Below are 17,159 nucleotides of genomic sequence, written 5' to 3' on the forward strand. Positions count from 1 at the left end.
ATTCAATTTGTATTTTTCAAAGATCGTTCTGGCTGAAGTGTGGAAACTCAATTGTTCGGTGTATGTGTGGTAGAAAAGAGCATAGTGCAATACTGGAAGCAGAGAGACCAGTTAGGGAGTTGTTGCGAAACTCCAAGTGTGAAATGCTCTGGCTGACCTGGATAGAGAGATGAGCCAGCAAGAAAGTTTTTTGGGGGGATGCCAACCCAGAAGGGTAAAAAAAAATCATCAAAGTGATGAAACTGCTGAAAATGTAAGAAAATGGAGAGATTTATAATTATCAAAGCTCCTCCCTGGGAGAATGCAATAAGTTTTGGGAAGGAATACTTTGAAAAGCTGCTTAGGATGAAGTTAGAGATCCTTAAACAACAAACTCAAACTTTCTACAGATGAAAACAACATGCCATTTTAAATGGTAAGTCTTATTATCAATATTTACTAAGGTTTTGTTTTGCTGACATATATGCAAGTTTGGAGTCAGAGATAATAGTTCAGGAAAATAAAAGAAAGGCAGAGCACTTGCACCAGTGGTCATATTTCTCTACTCTCCTCTTCTTTTTCAAAATGATGATTGAACACATATATAAAGAAAGCCATTCTAGAGGCACACCAAATAATTAGCCTCCATTAAAGAGTCCCTCAATGCTCTGTTGAGAATTATTAGTGGTAGAAGGATTAAAGAGAAGTAGATAGCACCAAACTGTTTACAGGATAGCCGTGATAGTTCTCTGTAATTATTTGGATATAAGGATAAGGGAGAAAAAAGAATCGATTATGATATTATACAGGATTTAGACCTAGGAATCTAGCTGATTCTCTGTGATAAGGAAGAGAAAGGGCAGGTTTCAGGTGGAATTAGGAGAGAGTAGGTGAGGAATTAAGCTTGCATTTTTAATATATGAAGTAGGTGTGTAATTCAAGTGGGGAGAACAAGTAAAGCAAGTAAGTCTGAAGCTTAGGAAAGGGATCTGGGTTAAAGATCAGTGTTCAGTAATAAAAAACATGGGAATGGATTATATCACAAGGGAGAATGCGTAGAATGACATACAATAGAGGACATGTGGGTAAAATATAAAGAAATACAATTATTAACATTGTATTAAGAGATATATTAAATTTTAAACCTAACAAATAGACACATTGTGTGTGTATGTGTGTGTGTGGATTGACTGGATACTGTGAAAAAGAATCCACGAGATCACAGGGCTCTGAAATTGCAAGTCTTCAAGACTGCAAGCTTTTTTTAAAAATTATTTTTAACATCTTTATTGGGGTATAATTTCTTTACAATGGTGTGTTAGTTTCTGCTTTATAACAAAGTGAACCAGTTACACATATACATATGTTCCCATATCTCCTCCCTCTTGCATTTCCCTCTCACCTTCCCTATCCCACCATTCTAGGTGGTCACAAAGCACCGAGCTGATCTCCCTGTGCTATGTGGCTGCTTCCCACTAGCTATCTATTTTACATTTGGTAGTGTATATATGTCCATGCCTCTCTCTTGCTTTGTGACAGATCACCCTTCCCCCTCCCCATATCCTCAAGTCCGTTCTCTAGTAGGTCTGTGTCTTTATCCCTATCTTACCCCTAGGTTGTTCATGACATTTTTTTTTTCTTAAATTCCATATATATATGTTAGCATACGGTATTTGTCTTTCTCTTTCTCTTTTGAAACTGCATGCCTGAAAGACTGAGAGATCCTTTCTGCTACCCAGGGCTACCTCTAGCCTCTGCTTACTTAGCAGATTTCCTATATAAGAGGAGAGAGGGTTGTCTTTGCTTTGGGGTGTTTTCCAGAATAAATTCTGGCATACCAGAAGACGGGTTAACCCAAAGTTTGGCTTCTCTTCATCTGAGAAACTGTCCGTCTCTGGCAGGTTAGCTTCTTCTCAACCCTCTGCCTCCAACCTACTCCAGGTAGAGAAGCATCCTTTGTCTCTTGCGATCATCATTCTTGAATTTACTCTTATAGTTTTGAAATACTTAGGTCCATTGCTTTTCAGTGAATGTAAGGAAAGGTTTTTTGTTGCTCTTGTTTATCTGGAGATTTGATACTGTTTCAGTGAGGTAAAGGGATTTCAACTCCTGCGTTTTTATGGTGCTGCAGTCTTGCAGTCTCCAAAGGCTTATCAAGGTATTGCAGCCTGAAGGTCTGGCAGTATTATAGTTTCATAGTCTCAAGGTATAGAAGACTCTTTCTTTTTTGAGACTTCACCATCTTGCATTATTTATTCAGTTTTGAGCAAACTTTCAAAGCAATTAAAGACAAAGTTGAAATCAGTCTAACTAAGGTTGCAGCTAATGAAACTCCTAATAACATCAAAATTTATCCTTTTTGTGGCCCAAGTAGTTGGAGCTAGGCTGAAAAGAAAAGGAGAACTTCTTCAATTCCTGGAGATTTAATTCCAAGCCCTGCTAGAGAGATTAAAGTCACAACACTTTCATAATCACTTCAATTTCTGCTTGAAGCAATGAACTAATCAGTCCCTCAGGCTTACTACCTAAAAGGGGAAAGTGTATTACTTCTTGGAGAGGCATATATATATATATACATATATATATCTTAATATTACATAGATAGATAGATAATGTATATTCTACATCAGCCTTTCTTCACACAATATCATCATAAAAATTGCAAAATGTATGAGAAAACAGGAGTATATGACCCATGACAAAAGAATATTCAGTAAATTGAAAGCAACCTAAAGACAATCCATATGCTGAAACTATTAGACAAGGACTTTGAAATAACCATAATAAATATATTAAAGAATCTACAAGAAAAGATCTGTAGGGTGAGTAAAGAAATGGGAAATTTCAGAGACTTGAAAGTAGTAGAAAAGAAATAAATGGAAAACCTAGAGATTATTAATGTGGTATCTGAAATTAAGAAAATAAAAATACATTAAGAGGATCATACACCAATCAAGTGGAATTTTTCCCAGGGATGCAAGGATGCTTCACTATCCACAAATAAATCAATGTGATACACTACATTAACAAACAGAAGAATAGAACATCATATGATCACTCAACAGGTGCAGAAAAGGCTAGTGACAAAATTAATCATCCAGATATGACAAAAACTCTCAACAAAGAGGGTATAGAGGGAATGTACCTCAACATAATAAAGGCCATATATGACAAAGCTTCAGCCAACATAATCAAAGGTGAAGAGCTGAAAGCATTTCCTCTAAGATCAGGATCAAGAAAAGGATGCCCACTCTCGCCACTTTTATTCAATATATTATTTGAAGTCCTAGCCACAGCATTCAGAAAAGAAAAAGAAATAAAAGGAATCCAAATTGGAAAGGAAAAAGTAAAACCATCATTATTTGCAGATGCATTATAGTATCTATAGAAAATCCTAAAGGTGCTACAAAAACCTTTTATAACTAATAAATGAATTCAGTAAAATTGCAGGATATAAAATTAGTATACAGAAATCTGTTGCATTTCTATACACTACCAACAAACTATCAAAAAGATATTTATCTGAAGAAAACAAAAACACTAATTCAGGGACTTTCCTTGTGGCGCAGTGGTTGAGAATCCGCCCACCAGTGCAGGGGACACGGGTTCGAGCCCTGGTATGGGAAGAGGCCGCATGCTGCGGAGCAGCTAGGCCCGTGGGCCACAACTACTGAGCCTGTGCTCTAGAGCCCGCGAGCCACAACTACTGAAGCCCACGCGCCTGGAGCCCATGCTCTGCAACAAGAGAAGCCACCACAATGAGAAGCCTGTGCACCTCAATGAAGAGTAGCCCCCGCTTGCCGCAACTGGAGAAAGCCTGCACGCAGCAATGAAGACTCAACGCAGTCAAAAATAAATAAATTAATTAATTTTTTAAAAACCCACTAATTCAAAGGATATATGCACTCTAATGTTATTTTCATCATTATTTACAGTAGCCAAGATATGGAAGCAACTTGAGTGTCCAGTGATAAATGTATGGATAAAGAAGATGTGGCATATGTGTATATACTTTACACACACAGACACACACACACACACATATATACAATGAAACGTTACTCAGCCATATAAAAGAATGAAATCGTTGTTTCTGACAAACGTGGGTGGATCTAGAGGGTATTATGCTAAGTGAAATATGTCAGAGAAGGACAAGTAAGCAAAATAAGTAATAATATTTAGAAAAATTGTTATAAAGGTGGATCTGCTTTAGTAAATATTATATTTTATGACTATAAAAGTAAATAATATAAGCAATTTTAATGTTGATAAAAGATGCTGAATCTAATGGAACAGAGTGTATAAACCCGAAAAGACAATAATGCAAATACAAGTGTAATATGTGATAAAGAAGCAGCACAAACTACTGAGTAAATGTTGAATTATTCACTAGAGACTAGAAAAATCAAATTAAGGTAATTACTAGATTTTACTAGTTTCATTTTCACACAAACTTTTATTCAAATATACTGTTAATTATTTTATAATACCTCAAACTGCCTTTTATAAATAGATGGTCTCTCATACCTCACCTAATAAGTTTTAATCTACTGGTGTTAGTTTGAGGATTTGAGCTTGGTTATTTGGAGAAAAGATGAAAACCACTTTTTAAACTTTTGAGGGCAGTCTGCCAGTCCCTCAGTCTGAAAGTAATTTTATATTGTGAAACAAATCTGATAACCTCTACACTATGGAAACAGTGCTAGTAATTTTATATTGTATACATCATGTATACTCAACTCATACAGAACTCTCTATCTATTACTTTATCTAATCTTATAAGAATATTTCAACATCATATTTTTCATTCATTCTATATCCACACATTAGCGACACTTGTGCATAATAAAGAACAAAATCATTTAATATTTAAAAAATGTTGTCTTCGAAAGCAATGTTGTCCAAGTTGTGATTCAGAAATGGAATGATCTTTTCAGCTGTTTTTACCATGGTGTTTGGGGGAAAAGAAATTGAATCTTTAATTAATGGCATTCAGTTAGTCTGTGTCTGGATCCTACTTGCCCCGTTAAAGGTCAGGAACTCTAGCATAATAGTAGAGATGTGTTCAAGGGTTTGTCTTTACCCATTTTCTCTTCTAAACGATCTTCTTCAGAAGCAGCTTTGAAGATTTGTAAAGCAGCTGGTGTCAGTTTAGGAGTCCTGGCAGAGAGGGAAGTGAAGTAGCCATACAGAAGTTATACATGTAACCTTAAGTGTAACATGGATAGATATTTGCAGATGTCAATGTTTCATGGATTCTCCTGAAGTTCTGGAAACACTAAAAGAAGGAGGAAAATGGGGTAGGGATGGCTATTGTGTACTGCTGAATTAAACACAAAGTAAAGCAACCTACCGAGTTGTATTACTATTATCTTTGGCTCTCTGAAAGGGAAAGAGTTTCTGGCCATCTCTCTTGGAGCCTCCTTCCATGTTGGTGTCTCCTTTTCTTCGTGGTCTCTCCATGTGTGGTATACAAAGAACACTCACCTAGGATTCAGGAGCCCTGGATTCTCTAATCCCCACTGCCTTTCTGCACAACAGTGTCTTTCCCCTCTTTGACCCTCCTCATCCATACATTCAGGAATTTAAGTAAATGATATCTAAAAGCAGTATAATCTCCACAGTCTGTAAGAAAAGGGAAGGACTAAAGGGCAGACAGTTTGTATTGAACAGGAGGATAGGCTCCCTTGCATGACATAAAATTTAGGAGAAGAAATCAATTACCCATATCAAAGCATGGGATATATAAGTTCCTTCACTCCAATATTCCTCTAAAAATGTCTACCTTCTGAGGTCTACTACATCTGTCATTCCATAGTTCTAGGATTCCTTCCCAATTCACTCACCCTGCCCACCAAGCCACATTTGTGGGTTACCAGTTGAGTGTGGGTGACAGCCTCTGGAAAGAAGCAGTTGTACCTAGTGCTTAAGAACACAGACTCTGCAGTCAGATTTTCTGAGTTCAAATCCTAAGTCCACATTTTCCTAGCTGTGAACTCTTGGGCAATTTACTTAGTCTCCCTGTGCCTCACTCTGTTATCTGTAAAAGAGTTATGTAAGCAGGGCCAACATCATGGTGTAGTTGTGAGATTACATTCATTAATGCATGTAAAGGTTTAGGACCAGTGATTTATCTATAACAAAGCAATTAATAAAGGGTTGTTCCTACTAATGTTTATCTTAATTCAATTTGGAGTTGCTAAAGATTGATATTTTATGTAATTCTGTCTCTATGCTCCCCTTTCCTCCTTTCTTCCCTCCTTTCTTTCTCTCTCCTTTCTTTCCCTTCCCTTCCCTTCTCTCTCTCTTCTCACCTCTATCTGCTCCTCTCTTTCTAGGTAAGTGTTTTAGGAGGCTTTCACTTGTCTCCCAATACCTTGGGCCAATCTGGCTTGATCAAGCAGGCCAGAGACCAGGGGTCTTGCTGAGCCTCTCTGGGGTCCAAGCTATAGCTCATTGTAAGCTCCATCGAACTATGGAGAGTGCCAGACACAATTTCATTAATCCTACCATCAGTAGGTCTGAATTCATTGCAACTAATACAATACCTGTTTCTCTAACTACGCCAACATTTTCTTGACACCGTGTATGACCTCCTGTTATTTCTCAACAAAAGCTGGCAAGCACGACTTGACGGTGAAGCAAAACAGCCCAGTGGGCCACAAACTGCTGAGTGCATCCATGCTGAAATGAAAAGCACATTCCAAAGAGATCCAAAGAAGCTAAGAAAAAAAAGAGTAAGAATACAGAATCACTTCGAGGAGAGAGTAACCCTCTAGGCCACCACACTTACATATTTATCTTCCCTACAATGAAAACCAGGGTGACTTCTACCCTAGAACCCCTGACTATTCCGATTCTAGTACCTTGTTTTGGTATGTGATTCTCAACTGTCTCCATCAGACTTTATCCTCACAAAAAGAGTCATACATGGGACTTAAAGGACAAGTCTCTAAAATCTTTGAAGTTTCTGTCAGCAACACCAAAAGAGAAAGCAGCATGCTGTATGTTTGAGTAGATTTAGTTATAGGTCAGATTTGGGATGCAATCAGACTAAGAGGATTGCTATATGATATAAGAAATATGCAAAGAAAAGTATATTTTGTTTAGTTTCAAAGGCTTTAACTTTTCCCTCATGATTTTTGTGAAAAGTTGGTCTACGGCTTCCCTGGTGTTGCAATGGTTGAGAGAAAGCCTGCCAATGCAGGGGACATGGGTTCGTGCCCCGGTCCGGGAAGATCCCACATGCCACGGAGCGGTTAGGCCTGTGAGCCACGGCCACTGAGCCTGCGCTTCCGGAGCCTGTGCTCCGCAACGGGAGAGGCCACAACAGTAAGAGGCCCGCGTACCGAAAAAAAAAAAAAAAAGAAATAGATCGCTGAAGGCTGGTGTGTATTGACCTAGTTAAAAATACATGTAAAGGACAGCTTTATCAATGGAGTCGTTTCAAAATACGCAGCAAATATTTCTATTCCTCTAAAGTATTGTTCCAAAAATGGCAGCAATGGCTCACAAAAATCGGAAGACTATCTGAATTAGAGCCTTTGCTTTATTACTCAGGACGGTAAGTAACTATAACTTCACCATCTAACACACTTAGAATTTTACAGAGTCTATCGAAGGTCTCCAAGTGAAGATATTCACTTCTGTATGGAGAGGAAAGCTTTTCCATCCAATAAAATCCAAGATAGAGTTTTTAAGTAACAAGGACATTGTTGGTAGGTTGGCATTTTGTAATGATTATTACTGGTCTTACATTTGGACTAAACTCCAAAGTGTATTTAACGGTTGGTCATTTTTTTGTGTGTGTGGTACACGGGTCTCTCACTGTTGTGGCCTCTCCCGTTGCGGAGCACAGGCTCCGGATGCGCAGGCTCAGCAGCCATGGCTCAACGGGCCCAGCCGCTCTGCGGCATGTGGGATCTTCCCGGACTGGGGCACGAACCCATGTCCCCTGCATCGGCAGGCGGACTCTCAACCACTGCGCCACCAGGGAAGCCCAGTGGTTAATTTTGAAATTAAAAAGCATTATTTTACAATCAAGGCAAGCATTCTCAGAAAAAAAAATATTAATTTCAATTACATGTAAAGTAACCATTTCTAGCTCTTTGTTTATATACTTTGTTTACCAGTTCAATTTGCTAAGCACTTTCACAGATATTTTTCCATTAAAATACATTATTGATACCTATTCAGGTAGATTAAATTATATGAAATTGCCAATATTAGACCATATTTGTCCTATATAAATGGAAATTTCAAATGGGTTGACTTAATATATGGTCCTGCTGATGGGAGCAATCTTAGTTATGCCAGTGTCCTCACATGGTTCATGATTTTTTTTCCTTTAATGGGGCCATTTAAATGAAATTAATTAAGAGGTTTCAAAAGCACTCTTCCTTTTTCTTCATTTAATGAAATCTATGTTCTATTTTCAAGTGTCCTTATTAAACCCCTATAAGGACTAATTCTTCCAACCAAACCATGAAAAAAAAACTATTTTTGTAGGTAGATTTATGCTGAGGAGACATATTTTTCCTCAAAATGTAGAGATGAGGAAAGACATAGGGAGAAGGCTATACCATACATGATTAAATATGGTAAATAAAATGCCAAGTTGTAAAAGAAAAAGACACACCTTAATAGTTAGATTTCATTAAAATTCAGTATTTTTTCCATGGCATTAACAGTAATGTGAAACCCCCAAACTCTGATAATCATAAAAATATAAGCTTAGAGTTTCGCAGAAGATATTATCAATTAGTAGTATTTCTCTTAGTATTTTCTTTTTAAACACCTAGTCCCAATAAATTTTCTTATTTCATATTTAAAAGCTGTTTTGGAATTGTCAATATTTCTCATCTCTACAATAATGATTGTTTTTCTGTTGTGACCATATGACTTCATGATGCTCTAACTTGACCTTGGTAAAAAAGGTCCCAAAGAATTCCAATATTGAATTAGCAATTTATCTGTCATCTTCCACCCACCTTATTTCTGGCAGCATGGGGCTATTTCATCTTAGAGAACCCAGGCTTGATATAATGGATAATGTTCATGAACTAAAATGGAAGGTAATGAACCAGTGTTGGAAAAGATAATCCATGTCCAGACTGTCCTGATCTTTCATAGTACTGTCTGCTGACCTACTTGGCAAGTTGAATTCAGTCTTCTCGTTCATGCATAACTGGGGTCACTTAAACATTAAAAGATTGGAACTTCTCTTCTCATCCTTTGACCAAGTTTAAGCCTGTTGTTTAAATTCCTTGGTCCAGCACGAGGGAGGATGGGTGAGTATATACATATGTGTAAATGTGTGTGTGTATGTGTGTGTGTACATATGCTTGCCCAAAGTAATGTGCATTTGAAGTGGTGATGTCTTGAAAAAAATGAGGTCAAGTTCCATGTTTAGTGTATCCACATTCAATAAGGATAAGGATGTAGGTAAATGGGAAACATCAAGTTAACACAGAATTCCAATAAGTATGCATTAATTCTTAACAGATAATTATCTTTTATAAACCCTTTTTCTATGCCTTGAATGCCTCACCTCTCCTCTTAAAATATTCATAAGAATATCTCAGGTACACATAGTTAAACGTATCCTAAACATGTTGGATCAAAGAGGGGCAGAAAATTTACAAAGCTAAGTGATACAAGACCCTGAGACATGGCAATGATACAATGTTAAAATGGCTAATGGAAGTTAGAAAAGAATAATAGCCTACACCTAAGTGAAGTAGAAATGACAGAAATACTAAGGCAGAAGGTGAAAGAGCGCTTAGAGAAGTAGGCATGCTAGAGTGGATTTACTAAGTGAAGTCAGAAAACACAATAGCTGATTATGTTATGAAAGAGAGTCCCCATGACTCTGTTTATCAAAGTGATTAGCAATGCACTGATGAGAGAGGACCTGGCATGTTTGAAAAGCTCAGTGATGGCTATCTTCTCCAGTCCAAAGTAGATGATAGGAGACACTAAGAACTGGGCTCACTGATAGTAATGGGGATAATAAGATCCTAAAATAATAGAGGCAAGATAACAGCAAGTTTGAAGTCATTATGGTAATGAGTGTCACTGTCAGTGTGCAGCCCAAGAACTATGGAAATGATTCAAAGGATACAGTATTCCTATGAGAAAGATAGATGGTCAGCCAATAAGAGTACAAATAGCCACTCCAATAAAGTATTCTAATCCCTTATCTAGTCTCCAGATCTGAGCCAGTTCTCAAACCCTATTAATGAATCCATCGATTAATGGAGAGACTGAGTCCCCATGAGGAATGATTTTGAACATCATGGCATGCGTATAGAGGTATGATTCCTCTAATCTCCCAAAGAACTTATGGTTATTTAATCAAATAACTGTACACTGTGAACATGTGAATGCTCTGACATTTTGAGGGCTATGGAGCAGAGTTCAAGTTGATATTAACACTTGAGGGTCTGGATCATTATTATGGTCCTGGTGTTAAAGTGAGTGCATGTGAGGACCTGATAATAAGTGGAATTCTGGCTCAGGTGCAGCTGACATTGTGTCCAGTGAGTCTCCAGACATCCCAGAAGTTATTTCTCTGGTCCTTGAACACATAATTGGAATGGATGTATTTGGTTGTTGGAAGAACCCTATGTTGGTTTCTTGGCCTGTAGGACCAGAGTTGTTGAAATGGGAAAGGTAAAGTGGAAATCTCTAGATCTATCCCCCAGCCCCACTCCTGGACAAGATGATACATCAGAAAGTCTTCTTGGGAGTGGACATGAATGTAAGGATCTTTTCATTACAAGTTAATACTCACCAGAGAAAAATCTAACCATGGGAGAGGCCTAAATGACACTGTAGCAGAGCACAATGAGCTAACAAATGGAGGAAACTTGGGCAATGCACACACAGACCCACCAATATGGTCTTCAATAACCCAAATCTGATCTTGTTCTAGCTGTTGTTTAATATCAATCTGCCATCAATGGAGACAAATGCAGAGCTTCTGCCCCATCCCTCAAGGAGATCAATTAGTTATCTGGATTCAAGATGAGTATATTGGACCCCTTTCATCAGAAAAGGACAGAAATTCATTTTGACTGAGGTAGATACATATTTAAGTTACAGACCTACCTTTACTACTATCTTGGCCAGTACCACTATCTAAAAGCATACAGACTTTTTGATCTACCACTTAGAATACTGTATAATATCATTTCAGAAAGAGGAAACTACTTTACACCAAAGGAGGTATGGAAGTGAGCATATGACTCATCACATACCTTCCCACCCAGAATCTGCCAGCATAATAGAGTAATGCAGATGAGGCATCAACTGGAGGGTGATAACCCACAAGAGTGATATGTTGTCCTCCAGGATGTGGTTTACATTCTAAATCAGTGACCCATTTTATGGTGCTAGACCCCCATTAAGTAAAATATATGGATCCCAGATCAAAGAAGAGGAGGTAAGAATGGCCCACTTACCTTCACTCCCATTGAGTTACTTGGAGAATTTGTGCTTTAACATCTGTTTTCTGGATGTCCTCTTCTTAGAGGAGGAACACCTCCATCAGAGATACACAAGAGTCCCATAGAACTTTATGCTGTGGTTACTTCTAAGTCATTTGGGCTCCTATGACAAGAGACTAATAGATAAGGAAAAGAAAAACAACACTGGTATGAGTACTTTATCTTGGTCATCAGGAAGAGAGTGGGCTACCATTACAAAATGGTAATATGGAGGAAATGCTTGACATCTGTTTGCCCCACTGGAATAACTCTTAGTACTCTCTTACTCAGTTTAATGGTAAATGGACAAGAGCATCAGCCACTGCTGATTATGGTGAGAGGATCATTATGGTGAGAAGACCACATGAGAATGACTGTCTGAGTCACTACAAGGTGAGTCACTTAGACAAGCAGAGGTGCTAGCACAAGTTTAGGGTGCTCCAAGAATGGACAATAAACAAGAGATATAATGGATATCAGTTGCAGTCCCAAGATGAACTTCTACATGAACATTATAGTTTTAAAATTCTTCTAGGTTTCTCCAGGAAAAAAGACCAAATATCAACCAGAATACTGTAGGAAATGTTTCCATATGGAATGAACTTATTGTTGATGCAAGTGGACCTGAGCAATGCAAGAAGTACATCTTAAGGAACGCTGTAAGAGATGCACCATACAAAATCCCTTTCAGGATTAAAGTACTCATTCCCCCAGCTCTCCAGGGATGGAATTCAGCTGAAAGAAGCTGCTGCATACAAGATTAATCCCACTTCTAATGTCGGGGTACAAAAAACTAAGCCTTTTGCTTCAATTTTGAAGGGCCATCTCAGCTGAAGTCTTTATTTTGACAGTGACGCCATTCAATTTTTTCTCTTTTCCCAAATGTGCAAGTAGTCCCCTTAGAAGTTTGTTCTTGAGAATGCTCCCATGAAAATCTCCTGCATGCAAATTTCTGTATCAGAATCTGTTTCATAAAGAAAATGACTTAGAATGCAAGTTCATACAGAGTATAAGTGACAAAAAGAACTAGAACTCAGACTTCCAGACTCTCATTGCAGTGCCCTTTCCTCTACATCTTATTGCTAAATCCTCTCAATAGGTTTTTAATGTATGTAAATATGTAATTATATATAAGTTATCTGTTTATACATCTGTGTCCCAAACTAGGATAAAATGTTTTAGAGGACAAGGGGATGTATCATATATGTATTTATTTCCTAAATTGAGCAAATTTAGCATCTCATATTAAGTACTCTATTAACGTTATATTTGTTCAATGAATAACTTTTGAATAGCTACCAAGATAGATAAACATTTTCCAGTTTATTTGAAAATTATGTCTATAATAAATTATATTCAAGTATTTTCTTTACACGAATTTCAGTATATAGGGGGAAGCATTGTTAAAAATGCAATGCTGAATGGATCTCAATTCAGCATGTAAATATTCAGTGAAATAACAAAAAAGACGGGGCTGATCATGTATTTCCTGCCTTTTGTGTAGGAGTTAAAAATTTTATACACACATGACTAGGCTATGTTCTATTAAGCACATAACGGTTATCAGTTTTTAAAAAACAAACAGCTCAGGAACTCATTCTATTCCCTTATTCCCTTTCTTTCATCTGTGAAAATGAACAAGCTAATATTAATTAAGACAGTGGGAGGATGAGAAATAGAGCAAGAAAAACATGAGAATTCATACTCAATTGTAGATTTTCCAACAGAAATAAGTAAGGTCAACAAAAATGCTGCATATAATACTTCAGCTAGAGATTTTCTTTTGATAGACAAATAAAATATTATTTTTATTTCTTCTGAGGAAAAAATAATGCAATACTGTCCTTTCTGACTTTCCTCTCTATTGTTACTGCCAGTGCTAAGGTATTCACATAACCCCTTATTGTTCCACTTCCTCCTTATTGCACCTATGTTTATTGATATCTTTATTTTCCTAAAATATAGTTATAAGTGGATAATTCTCTTTCCCTAAAGCCTGCATGAACACCAGTTTTGAAAAAATAAGTCTAAACCCAATAAAATGTTTCTAGATGAATAGAAGGTTATCTACAAACTATTACCACCTAATTTCCCAGTTATATATATCATCACTTTACTTCATGCACCCAAAATTCCTTCCTTCATTATTTTGTTCTCATTATTTTTTTTTCCTCTCAAATGTTCTTCCAACTTCCATTAGTTAAATGTCACTTCCTCAATCCTTAGTCCTTATTCATACTTGCAATAATTGCCTCTCCCAATCTGGAATTATCTTTCTATATTTAGACTCCACATCACTATTTTTATTTTCTTCAGTAATGTAACATTTAAAAACATGTGTATTATACAAGTTTGTTTTGTATTATCTCCCATACTCATTGTTTTTCCTTTTTCACTCAAAGCATAGACTAGTACATGGTGGTTACTAGGTAAATTTTTACTGAGTGAGTGAGATACAGATAGACATTGAAAATATAATAGCTGAATAACCAGCTATGGAAATGATTTGTCTCCCTTAAGATATGCGTGGCAAATATATTTAATGACATTTAGATGGTAAACCATGTAAATAATGAGGGGAGACTTTCGAAATAGAAGAGTTTTCAACAGAAATTGAAAGAAAGGAGAGACAGCAGAAGCAATAAGAAATACAGTCCTGCAGCCTGTGGGAAAAAAACCACATTCACAGAAAGATAATCAAGGTGAAAAGGCAGAGGGCTATGTACCAGATGAAGGAAAAAGATAAAACCCCAGAAAAGCAACTAAATGAATTGGAGATAGGCAACATTCCAGAAAAATAATCAGGATAATGATAGTGAAGGTGATCCAGGAGCATGGAAAAAGAATGGAGGCAAAGATCGAGAAAGTGCAAGAAATGTTTAACAAAGACCTAAAAGAATTAAAGAACAAACAAACAGAGATGAACAATACAATAACTGAAATGAAACAACATTAGAAGGAATCAATAGCAGAATAACTGAGGCAGAAGAACAGATAAGTAACCTAGAAGACAGAATGGTGGAATTCACTGCTGTGCAACAGAATAAAGAAAAAAGAATGAAAAGAAATGAAGAAAGCCTAAGAGACCTCTGGGACAACGTAGTCAAAAAATTTCCTAACATGGGAAAGGAAATTTCCACCCAAGTCCAGGAAGCACAGAGAGTCCCATACAGGATAAACCCAAAAAGAAATACGCCGAGACACATAGTAATCAAAATGGCAAAAATTAAAGACAAAGAAAAATTATTGAAAACAGCAAGGGAAAAACGACAACATACAAGGGAACTCCCATAAGGTTAACACCTGATTTCTCAAAAGAAATTTTGCAAGCCAGAGGGAGTGACATGATATACTTAAAGTGATGAAATGGAAGAAAATACAACCAAGATTACTCTACCCAGCAAGGATATCATTTAGATATGATGGAGAAATCAAAAGCTTTACAGACAAGCAAAAGCTAAGAGAATTCAGCACCACCAAACCATCTCTACAACAAATGCTAAAGGACCTTCTCTCAGAGGGAAATACAAGAGAAGAAAAGGACGTACAGAAACAAACCCAAAACAATTAAGAAAATGGTCATACTAACATACCTATTGATAATTACCTTAAACGTGAATGGATTAAATGCTTCAACCAAAAGACACAGTCTTGCTGAATGGATACAAAAGCAAGACACATATATATGATGTCTACAAGAGACCCACTTCAGACCTAGGGACACATACAGACTGAAAGTGAGGGGGTGGATAAGATATTCCATGCAAATGGAAATCAAAAGAAAGGTGTACTAGCAATACTCATATCAGATAAAATAGACTTAAAAATAAGGAATGTTACAAGAGACAAGGAAGGACACTGCATAGTGATCAAGGGATCAATCCAATAAGAAGATATAACAATTATAAATATATATGCACCCAACATAGGAGCACTTAAATGCATAAGGCAAATGCTAACAGCTATAAAAGAGGCAATTGACAGTAACACAATAATAGTGGGATTTTAACACCTCACTTACACCAACGGATAGACCATCCAAAATGAAAGTAAATGAGGGAACAGAAGCTTTAAATGACACAATAGACTAAATAGATTTAATTGATATTTATAGGACATTCCATCCAAAAACAGCAGATTACACTTTCTTCTCAAGTGTGCATGCGACATTCTCCAGAAGAGGTCACACCTTGGGTAACAAATCAAGCCACAGTAATTTTAAGAAAATTGAGATCATATCAAGCATCTTTTCTGACAACAAAGCTATGAGATTAGAAATGAATACAGGGAAAAAAACGTAAAAAGCACAAACACACGGAGGCTAAACAATGCGTTACTAAATAACCAAGAGATCACTGAAGAAATCAAAGAGGAAAACAAAAAATACCTAGAGACAAATGACAATGAAAACACGATGATCCAAAACCTATGGGATGCAGCAAAAGCAGTTCTAAGAGGGAAGTTTATAGCTATACAAGCCTAACTGAAGAAACAAGAAATATGTCAAATAAATAATGTAACTTTACACCTAAAGGGACTAGAGAAAGAAGAACAAACAAAACCCAAAGTTAGCAGAAGGAAATAAATCTTAAAATCAGAGCAGAAATAAATGAAATAGAAACAAAGAAAACAATAGCAAAGATCAATAAAACTAAAAGCTGGTTCTTTGAGAAGATAAAAATAATTGATAAAGCATTAGGCAGACTCATCAAGAAACAGAGGGAGAGGACTCAAATCAATAAAATTAGAAATGAAAAAGGAGAAGTTACAACTGACACTGCAGAAATACAACATATCCTGAGACTACTACAATCAACTCTATGCCAATAAAATGTACAACCTGAAAGAAATGGACAAATTCTTAGAAAAGCATAACCTTCCAAGACTGAACCAGGAAGAAATACAAAATATGAACAGACCAATCACAAGTAATGAAATTGAAACTGTGATTAAAAATCTTCCAACAGGGCTTCCCTGGTGGCCCAGTGGTTGGGAGTCCACCTGCTGATGCAGGGAACATGGGTTCATTCCCCGGTCCAGGAAGGTCCTACATGCCGCAAAGCAGTTGGGCCCGTGAGCCATGGCCACTGAGCCTGCACGTCCAGAGCCTGTGCTCTGCAAAGGGAGAGGCCACAACAGTGAGAGGCCTGTGTACCGAAAAAAAAAAAAAAAATCTTCCAACAAACAAAAGTCCACGACCAGATGACTTCACAGGAGAATTCTATCAAACATTTAGGGATGAGTTAACACCCATCCTTCTCAAACTCTTCCAAAAATTGCAGAGGAAGGAACACTTCCAAACTCATTTTATGAGGCCACCATCACCCTGATACCAAAACCAGACAAAGATACTACAAAAAAAGAAAATTACAAACCAATATCACTGATGAATATAGATGCAAAAATCCTCAACAAAATACTAGCAAACAGAAGCCAACAGCACATTAAAAGGATCATACACCATGATCAAGTGGGATTTATCCCAGGGATGCAAGGATTCTTCAAGTCAATCAATGTGATATACCATATTAACAAATTGAAGAATAAAAACCATATGATCATCTCAATATATGGGGGGAAAACTTTTGACAAAATTCAACACCCATTTATGATAAAAGCACTCCACAAAGTGGGCATAGAGGGAACCTACCTCAACATAATAAAGGCAATATATGACAAAACCACAGCAAA

At 37.0% G+C, this 17,159-nt stretch overlaps 1 pseudogene; it reads right to left on the reverse strand.

Moving 5' to 3' along the window:
• LOC112396464 (probable E3 ubiquitin-protein ligase HECTD2) overlaps window positions 1-5,442 on the reverse strand; it is a 48,680-nt pseudogene extending 43,238 nt beyond the window's left edge.
• Window positions 5,443-17,159: the final 11,717 nt, after the last annotated feature.

This window comes from Neophocaena asiaeorientalis, unplaced genomic scaffold (assembly GCF_003031525.2).
Source record: "Neophocaena asiaeorientalis asiaeorientalis breed wild unplaced genomic scaffold, Neophocaena_asiaeorientalis_V1.1 scaffold723, whole genome shotgun sequence".
Taxonomy (NCBI): Eukaryota; Metazoa; Chordata; class Mammalia; order Artiodactyla; family Phocoenidae; genus Neophocaena; species Neophocaena asiaeorientalis.